Below are 9,761 nucleotides of genomic sequence, written 5' to 3' on the forward strand. Positions count from 1 at the left end.
TCCGCGGCACGTGGGATCTTCCCGGACCGGGGCACGAACCCGCGTCCCCTGCATCGGCAGGCAGACTCTCAACCACTGCGCCACCAGGGAAGCCCAGAATATACTTTTTTAAAAGAACGTGTTTTATACTGTATTCATCATAGAAGTTGATCTTTTTTATTCTTCCTTCTTTTTAGCTGTTCCACCATGACACTAATGCAAACACTGAAGTTGCTCATTAACTAGGAGAATAATAAAATGACATTAAAATTTGTTTTTACTCTATTTCAAACAAAAGTCGAATTGGCTGAACTCAAATGTAAATATTTTAAAATATTTAATTCATTTTAATCCAATACCATTGCAAAACAAATTGTATGTGGGGAGAAGATTTATTTGTATAGGAAATACTAAGATGAAGATTTACATAGAGAAGAAAGAGTGCAATTTGCTTGAGTTCAAGACTAGATACTAGAATTAGAGACTTCTATGTGTGAGATTATTAAAAATGCACATAACTTTTATTCTCTATCCTCCTTTTCCTACTCTTTCAAGCAGAATGTGCTCTTCTGTCCTGTGTTAGATTGAAGGCATTGGTGATCTCAATTAAATTAATGGCTTCTCTGTATCCATACTGTTTGTCTGATAACTTTGGAGTCCCTGCCCCTCTAACTTGGGCTGCCTTTGTGGCTTGCTTTGGCCAGTACACTGTGATATTGTGACAGGTCTGAGTCAAGAAGCTGTGCGTGTTTCTGCTTCCTCTTTGGCTTCTCTATGGTCACCATGACAACATGCTTGAATTATGGGCATGCTCCAGGTGAGACCACGTGGAGCAGAGATGAGTCATTCCAGCTTTCATAGACCACTCAGCTCCCAGTTGACCTGCCATCTGACACATGACTGAGCCCAGCCGAAATCTAATTGGTCTAGATCAGTAGAACTACCTGCTAAGCTGTGGATTCATAAATAATAAGTAGTTGTTTTGAACCCATGTGTTTTGAGATGGTTTGTTACAGAGCAATAGCTAACCGCTTCAGATTCTACATTCATATTATTAATGCGGTAAGATAATAACAGCGCCTCCTAGGGGCAATTTTATTTTAACTGTTGTCAACTGCTTGAGCTACACGAAAGTCACTCTGAGAGGCTCCGGTTTCAGTAAGTCAGCAGGGGGAACTTTGGGAGCGCAGTGGAATCTTCCTGGGATAATAGCTGAATATGTTCCAGAAGTCTCTTATCATCAGAAATAAGGAAAGGTGGGTAGAGGACATCTTTTAAAGATCTTAAAATCGTGCTTGGTAGACCTGCACACTGTTGCCACCACGTGCTCCTCCTCCCCAGCCTCCCCTTCAGTCCTCCTACTCCCCATGAAAAGCCTACAGCAGCACCAGCTGGCTACTCACTCTTGTCAGGTCTGTTCCGGATGTCCTTCTCACCTCTCCCTCGAGCGCTCTCCAGGTTTTTGCATTGAGTCTAGCATGGCTTCTTCAGTGTAAGACGAAGCTGGCTTCCAATCCAGCTCATGCCTGACGTGTTATGGGCCCTCAGACACGCTAAGGTTTGATGTCTGTGTGCTCCAGTTTTCTTCTCTGCAAAACGGTAATGAGAAAGGGGCCTCGTCAAAGCTCTGTTCTTTCTCTCCGAGGCTTAACCTTACAGTTAGGGAAAGAAATTAGGGAAAAACAGAAGCTATTGCTTTTTAAAAAGTTAGTTCAATGTACTTTTGGCCACTGGTAAAAGATACTTTCTACTGATTTAGAAACTTTGAGTTATGAGTCAAAGCTTTAGCAAATATTAACCCTCATTTTACTGTCCTTATTGTTAACAGCCAGAAAAGTGAAAGTTCAGGAATTTTACATGATATGAAGGATCCAAAGTCACACACATGACTGCAGGTGAAGCCAAGTAGTGATCATCTACTTGGTACTTTAAAAAAAAATCTACCTCTCACTCTATTATGGATATGAAACACAGTCATTCTTAGGCAACTTCTCATAAACCACATGGGTGCTATTCAGACATATAAAGGAACTTGAGGCATTCTATAGGCATCTCATCAACCTGAAAGCTTACTATAGACACCTCATAAACTCAGCTTTTAGGAAAAGGGCAGGAACAGACTACTCAGAGGGGAAGGCTGGTGGGAAAGTTGGGGTGACGTTAGTAACAATAGCAGTATCTTAGTAATGGTATATTCTGTTATAACGAGCTCCAAGCTAGGAGACTTTATCCCCCTTGTCCTCAGATGTCTCATCCGTAAAATGTGGGCTTGCAGTAAATCAGTGCTTTCCTATAGTGTGGTCTGTGGACACTTTTGTTACTGAGTCCAAGCTCACTCTGCTCACCACACGACAGGCCAATAAATCGGGAGATGAGGTGTTGAGGCAAGGAATACGACTTTATTCAGAAAGCCGGGCGTCCATGAAGATGGCGGACTAATATCCTAGAGTGCCATCTTATCAGGGTCTGGATGCTAGTTTCTTTTATAGAACAGAAAGCGGGAGGAGGTGAGGAAGTAAAGTAAAAAGGCCATAAGTCTTGCAAAACAACTCAGGGTTTGGCCAGCTTCAGGGAGGGGATGCGTTAATTTCTTCTTTCTTGAAGCCATTCACAGGTGGGCAGGGTCGAAATATTTCCCTGTGAGCTGAACAAAGGCACTTTAGTTTAACATTTAGGTAGAGGGGCAGGGTTCCCCAAGGGAGGCCATTATGTATGCTAATAGCTATAGACAACATCATTTTAGTGATTATAGTAGCAAAAGTAACTGAGAGCAAAGATTAAAGTAAAAGAAGCAGATCCAACATGGTGTCAGATTTTGTTCTTCCCTGTTACACTTTCTCCAGCCTGTATGAAAGTTGGGAAATGCTGGGTACAAGTTCTGTTCCTTAGAGAGCTTTGTAAGGACCTGCATTTAAGAAATCTGTGAAACTTTATTTTTTTTAATTTTATTTATTATATTTTAAGATTGAAGTATAGTCAATTTCGTGTTTCAGGTGTGCATCAAAGTGATTCACTTATACATACATATATATCTATATATCTATATCTTTTTTCAGATTATTTTCCATTATAGGTTACAAGATATTGATTATAGTTCCCTATGCTATACAATAGGTCCTTGTTGTAAGAAATTTGTTAAACTTTATTAACTCAGGCTTAACAGAGATCCTGGAAACCTGTGAACACCTTAGAAGAACCTCATTTTGGAAATGTGGAGACAGATGATTATTAAGATTTCCTTTGGCTGTAAAGACATCTGAGCTAATGGAAAGATTTTAGTTCTGTTGTAATTTACTGCAGAGTCCACTTTTACCAAGGAATGAAATAGGGAAGAAAAATCATATTTTGTTGATTGTCTACTCTGTTGGGCACTTAGATATTTTATATATTCCTCAATTTATTCCTTGCAATAACCATAGGGAGTATTATTATTCTCAGCTTATCAATATTGTTCTCTAGGTGATATTCAGCCTTATGGCTCTAAATTCTGTTTGTATGCTGATGACTATCAAATCTTATAATCTCCTCCTAACTTTTCCCATATTAAATAAACATCTCAGACTTACTTACCAAACCAGAATCTTAAAGACACAGCTCTCCTCCAAACCTTGCTTGTCCCATTTTACCCTAAGTAAGTAGCTTCCCCACCCATCTGGTTGATCAGACAGCAATTTAGGTGTTGTTGATTTCTCTCACCCCTTCACTCCCCACAAGCACTCCACCAGCAAGTCTGATTGGCCATACTTTCAGAGCACATCTAGAGTTTGACCACTTCTCTCTATTCCACTCTTATCTCTAATCCAGCTACCATCATCCCTTACCTAGACGATTGCAGCAGTATTGGAATTGTTCTCTCTGCTTCCACTGTGCTCCTCTACCAACAGGAACCGAGATGATCTTAAAAAAGAAAGAAAAAGAAACAGTATTGATTTCCTCCTTAAAACGTTCTGATGATTTCCCATTTTATGTAAGAAAAAAAAAAAACCAACAATCTAAATTGCAATCTAGGGACTTTCCTCGTGGTCCAGTGGTTAAGACTTCACCTTCCAATGCAGGGGGTGCGGGTTCAACCCCTGGTCAGCTAAGATCCCACATGCCTTGTGGCCAAAAAACCAGAACATAAAACAGAAGCAATATTGTAACAAATTCAATAAAGACTTTAAAAATGGTCCACATCAAACAAAACAAAACAAAACAAAACAACTTTAAATTGCAATCTGTGGTCCTGATCGGGTCTTTGCTCACGTCTTTAACCTCATTTGGCTGACGCTTCCCTCAACTGTCTTTCTTCTTGATCTGCAACATAGCAGATGTTGTTCCTACCCCCAGACTTTGGCATTTGCTCTACCCTCTGCCTAGATAGCTGGATCTCCAGCTCTTCTTGTCATCATTCACTCCTGGTCCAAATGGCACCTCTTCAGGGATGCCTCCCCTGACCACATTGTCAAAAATTATCCTACATTGTGTAGAAACTGTCACATCGCTCTGCTTTATTTTTTAAAAGAGTTGCCACTCTATCATTATTTTGTTGATTTACATGTTTCTCTCAACTAGAATGCAAGTCAATGAGATTTCTATCTTGTGTGTTTTGGTCAACCCTGTATATCTATGCTAGTAGGTATCACAGTGCCTGCTATATATCATTACTCAGTAGGTATTTGCAGGATTAATAAAAGAAATACATTGTCTTGGTCAGCTTTCCAGCGTTTTTTCTGTTCAGTACACATTTAAAAATACTTAAACACGTGTCAGGCTACATACATGTCCTTGAGCAGATTTCAAACAAATGTACTCTTCAGAAAAATTCTGAAATGAGATTATCATCACACAGGATTTTTTAATGTGAAGAAACTCTGGAAATAAAAAAGGATAAACTGTTAAAGAAGTTAAATACTTTTGCATAGAGGCAGTGGGAGTTAGGACAGAATAAACTGATGATTCTGGTATATATATATATATATTTTTTTTTTTTTTTTTTTTTTTTTTTTTTTGCGGTATGTGGGCCTCTCACTGCTGTGGCCTCTCCCATTGTGGAGCACAGGCTCAGGACGCGCAGGCTCAGCGGCCATGGCTCACGAGCCCAGCCGCTCCGCGGCATGTGGGATCTTCCCGGACCGGGGCACGAACCCGTGTCCCCTGCATCGACAGGCGGACTCTCAACCACTGCGACACCAGGGAAGCCCTCTGGTATATTTTTGAAGTCATGGTTTTCGGGAAAGGGCAGAGATAAAAGCTACAAATGGTTAAATACAGCTTTCAGGAATTTGTCACATAATTCTTTCTTAGTCCATCACTCATTGCTGATGAAGCCACCACTCACAGTGGATTTCCTTCTTCGAAACATTTGCACTCAGAAAGGAAGATGCTAAGGGAAAAACAAGCCCTAGATCAGCCTTACCCAAGACCCACTCAGAGCAAGACTATTACAGCTAAAATAAATTCAAGGAGAAAGTATCACACTGATGCTGAGTATTTATTTTGGTGTGTTATACCCTTCTTCTAAAAGTTGGGGAGATGTGGAGGAGAGAGATAAAAGGGAAAATGAATATACTGTTTACTCAAAGGGAAATGTACACGGGAAGTTCCATTTTCAGAATCCTGGCACCATCTAGTGGTTAATGAATCCCGTTTTAGAGACCAGTCATTTTCTTAAATGGTAGTTCTCAGACTTCCCTGGTATGTCTCAGAATCAATCATACAGTGAACTCACACAAATACTCCACTCCTATAGATGCTGATTCTCTAGGTTCGATGTGGGTCTTGGGCATGAGAGTTTTTAAAAACAAGTTACCCAGGTGATTCTACTTTAGCTGATGGTTTTAAAACTACCTTTTTGGAAATAGCCTCTTGTTGTTTGTATGACTTTCCCTCTCCTTTCCTTTCTCTCTTGTAAGAAGTATTTATACAGGATATTTTACACGATAAGATCAAAGTGAATTTTGAGCAATACTGTTGTGAAATTTTGAGGATTTTGTGACATATTCAAATCAAAACAGAGTTGAGAAGTTGTGTGTGTATGGGGGTTGGGGTAGGGTGGCCCCAAACCAGTGTGGCTAATAATTGCTCTGGTCAGCCAATAGCCAACTAAATGGGACAGATGTCATTTGTAATCTGTTTTCAAGGGTCCTCTTCAATTGTCCATCATCTTCTGTCCTATCGATTTTAATAATTAAAACTTTTACCCTCTCATTTTGAAGGTTTAAATCATCTCAGATTTACAAAATATTTGCAAACATACCAAAAATTTTCATCTTTCATCCAGCTTCCCCAAGTGATAATACCTTACAAAAGCACACCACAATGATCAAAATCAGCAAACTAACATTGATACAATACTATTACCTGGCACAAAGACTTTGAATTTTTCAATTGTTCCACTAATTCCCTTTTCTTGGTCTGCAATTCAATCCAGATTCTCATGTTGTATTTAATCAATGTCTCCTTAGTCTCCAATCTGTGATGTCCCTTAGTCTTTGTCTTTCAATAAACTTGATTTGACCCTTTGAAAAATACTGAACAGTTATTTTTAGAGTATCAATTTGTGTTTTTAAAAAATTTTATCTTATTGAGGTATAGTTGATTTATAGTATGTTTCAGGTGTACAACACAGTGATTCAAAAATTTTATAGATTATACTCCATTTTTAGTTATTATAAAATATTGGCTATAACCCCTGTGCTATACAATATATCCTTGTAGCTTATTTATACATAGCAGTTTGTACCTCTTAATCCCCTACCCCTATGTCTTGAAGATATACCACATCTTCTTTATCCATTTGTGCTGATGGACATTTAGGTTGCGTCCGTATCTTGGCAAATGTAAATAATGCTGCTATGAACATTGGGGTGCATCTTTTCGAGTGTTTTTGTTTTCTTCAGATATACACCCAGGAGTGAAATTGCTTGACCACATGGTAGTTCTATTTTTAGTTTTTTGAGGAAACTCCATTGGCTGCACCAATTTACATTCCCACCAACAGTGTAGGAGGGTTCCCTTTTCTCCACCTCTTCTCTAACATTATTATTTATGGTCTCTTTGATGATAGCCATTCTGACAAGTGCGAGGCAAAGTCTCATTGTGGTTTTGATTAGCATTTCTCTGATGATGAACAATGTTGAGCATCTTTTCACATGCCTGTTGGTCATCTGTATGTCTTTTTTGGAAGTATGTCTATTCAGGTGTTCTACCCATTTCTAAATTGGATTTTTTGATATTGAATTGTATCAGCTGCTTATATATATTTTAAATAAATTTATTTATTTTATTTTTGGCTGCATTGGGTCTTTGTTGCTGTGCACGGGCTTTCTCTAGTTGTGGCAAGTGAGGGCTACTCTTCCTTGCAGTGCACGGGCTTCTCATTGCGGTGGCTTCTCTTGTTGTGGAGCACTGGCTCTAGGTGCACGGGCTTCAGTAGTTGCGGCGTGTGGGCTCAGTAGTTGTGGCTCGTGAGCTCTAGAGTGCATGCTCAGTAGTTGTGTTGCACAGGCTTAGCTGCTCAGCGGCATGTGCGATCTTCCCGGACCAGGGATTGAACCTGTGTCCCCTGCATTAGCAGGCGGATTCTTAACCACTGCACCGCCAGGGAAATCCCTGCTTATATATTTTGGATATTAATCCCTTATCGATCCTATTATTTGCAGATATTTTCTCCTATTCAGTAGGTTGTCTTTTCATTCTGTCAATTGTTTCCCTTGCTGTGCAAAAGCTATTCAGTTTAATTAGGTCCCATTTATTTATTTTTGCTTTTGTTTCCTCTTGACTGAGTTCAGGTTATCCATTTTTTGGCAAGAAGTGATGTTTGAATTCTTCTCTGCACTGGATCACGAAACACATGATGTGAATTTATCCCATTACTGGTTCATGGGAATCCAGGATTTGCACAGCCACCTTGGGAGCTCCTGGAATTTCCCAGGAGACCTTTGATATAAGGCTCCCTGAGACTTCCCAAGGAAATGGATCTTCAGATATGACCTTAGACATGGAACAGCAGTGACAGTGGCACATTGATTCACATTTGGTTGGCTGCCCTGTGATTTCACCTGTGGCTGTACTGGATAATTCCATGCAGGCTTCCACTAATTTTAAGGTGACATTGTCTCCCATTAAGTGCTTCACCTAATGCCTCGGGGTTTCCTTTGGTGTTACACATGTTGTGAGGAACTTTCTAGGCCATGGTATGTGCCCAGCATGGAAGCACGGGGAGGCTAACACCTTTGGGAGCAACCCTAGCTGGTGGGATAGTGGCTTCATTATAAAGGGTTTTGAAAGGCAGGCTCAGAATTTTATCCCACAGACAGAAGTGTTTAAACGGAAGCGTGATAGCATGGAGAATGTTAATTTGGATCCTAGATACTTTGGTGGCAACACGGAGATTAGATTGGTACAGGAAGTAAATGCGGGCAGACACAGATACCAGGAGTCAATTAGAGTTGTCCTGACTAGAAATAAATTGGGCCTAAATCTGGCAGCAAAGTGCTGTAGAAATTTAAAGTTGGAGATATGATAGTAACCCCAAATACACCAGCCAGTTTCCTTACTCATTTGTTATGTTACATAACAAAACAAGAAGTAACTGAGACGGGCTGTGGGTACTCGTCTCAGTTATCTCTTGCTGCAAAACAACACTTCCTCAAATTTAGTGGCTTAAATCAAAAACTTATTTGTTCAAAAAGTTGGGCTGGGCTCAGCTAGTCAATTCTTTTGCTGCTCTTACCTGGGGTATATTCAAGAAGTCTTCTGAGGGCTTGTTAGTTAGTACAGATGACTCTTGAACAACATGGATTTGGAGTACGGGGGTCCACTAATACGTGGATATTTTCCGTAGTAAATTCTATGGTACTACATGTCCGAGGTTGGTTAAACTTAGGATGTGAAGGAACCTCGGCTGCAGAGGAAAAGTGTATGTGGAACACTGAGTTTAAATTATACGTGGATTTTCAAGTGAGTGGAGCCTCGGTACTCCTAATCCTCGCATCATTCAAGGATCACCTGTACGTTAGTCAGCATTCTCCAGATAAACAGAACCAACAGGATATATATATAAACATATTGGAGGAGATTTACCATAGGAATTGGCTTACAGCTATGGAGGCTGAGAAGTCCCACAATCTGCTACCCGCAGGCTGAAGAACCTGGCAAGCCAGTGGTATAATTCAATCTGAGTCTGAAGGCTGAGAATCTGGAGCTCTGATGACTGACGGCAGGAGAAGATGGATGTCCTAGTTCAAACACAGAAAGAATTCGCCCTTCCTTTGCCTTTATGTTCCAACGGGCTGGAGGATGCCCGCCCGCGTTGGTGAGCTCAGATCTCTTCACTCAGTCTACTGAATCAAATGCTAATCTCTTCCAGAACTGCCCTCATAGACACACCCAGAAATAATGTTTTACCAGGTCTCTGGGCATCTCTTAGGCCAGTTGAGTTGACATGTACATTAATCATTCTTACCGAACCAGGTTTGTTTTGCCCGATGCACAGCACGCCAAAATGCTGAGACAGTGAGGTTTGCAGCAGGGAGCGGGTTTATTCAAAAGGCAGCCAAGTAAGGAGACGAAACAAATCTTAAAGATGCCACCCCGAGGGTAAGGGCTTGCGGTATTTATGTGATAAAGAAACGGGGTATTCATGGGCTGGATCTGAGGCGTGGTCAGCGCTGATTGGAAAAACGTGCCGTAATTGCCATTCTGCGCAGGCGTAAGTCAGCTCCAGCCCTCTGCACGTTCAAACGGGCACTGAGCAGACACCAGCGCAGGCTCAGTTGGAGGTTAGGAGGTCCTATCCA

The 9,761-nt window shown here is 40.7% G+C and overlaps 1 long non-coding RNA gene across 2 annotated transcripts in view; it reads right to left on the minus strand.

Annotated features, from left to right (window-relative positions):
* LOC114486759 (uncharacterized) overlaps positions 1-9,700 on the minus strand; it is an 11,285-nt gene extending 1,585 nt beyond the window's left edge. The window contains exons 1-5 of one of the 2 annotated variants that reach the window (XR_003681030.2): positions 9,428-9,700; positions 9,063-9,200; positions 6,322-6,479; positions 3,801-3,876; positions 1,383-1,568 (exon numbers count right to left, since the gene is read on the minus strand). This is a non-coding gene — a long non-coding RNA (uncharacterized lncRNA). The remainder of the gene's footprint in view (positions 1-1,382; positions 1,569-3,800; positions 3,877-6,321; positions 6,480-9,062; positions 9,201-9,427) is intronic. The other variant, XR_003681031.2, reaches the window with a different exon arrangement.
* Between the last annotated feature and the right edge of the window lie 61 nt (positions 9,701-9,761).

The sequence above is a fragment of the Physeter macrocephalus genome, chromosome 8, assembly GCF_002837175.3.
Source record: "Physeter macrocephalus isolate SW-GA chromosome 8, ASM283717v5, whole genome shotgun sequence".
Lineage (NCBI taxonomy): Eukaryota > Metazoa > Chordata > Mammalia > Artiodactyla > Physeteridae > Physeter > Physeter macrocephalus.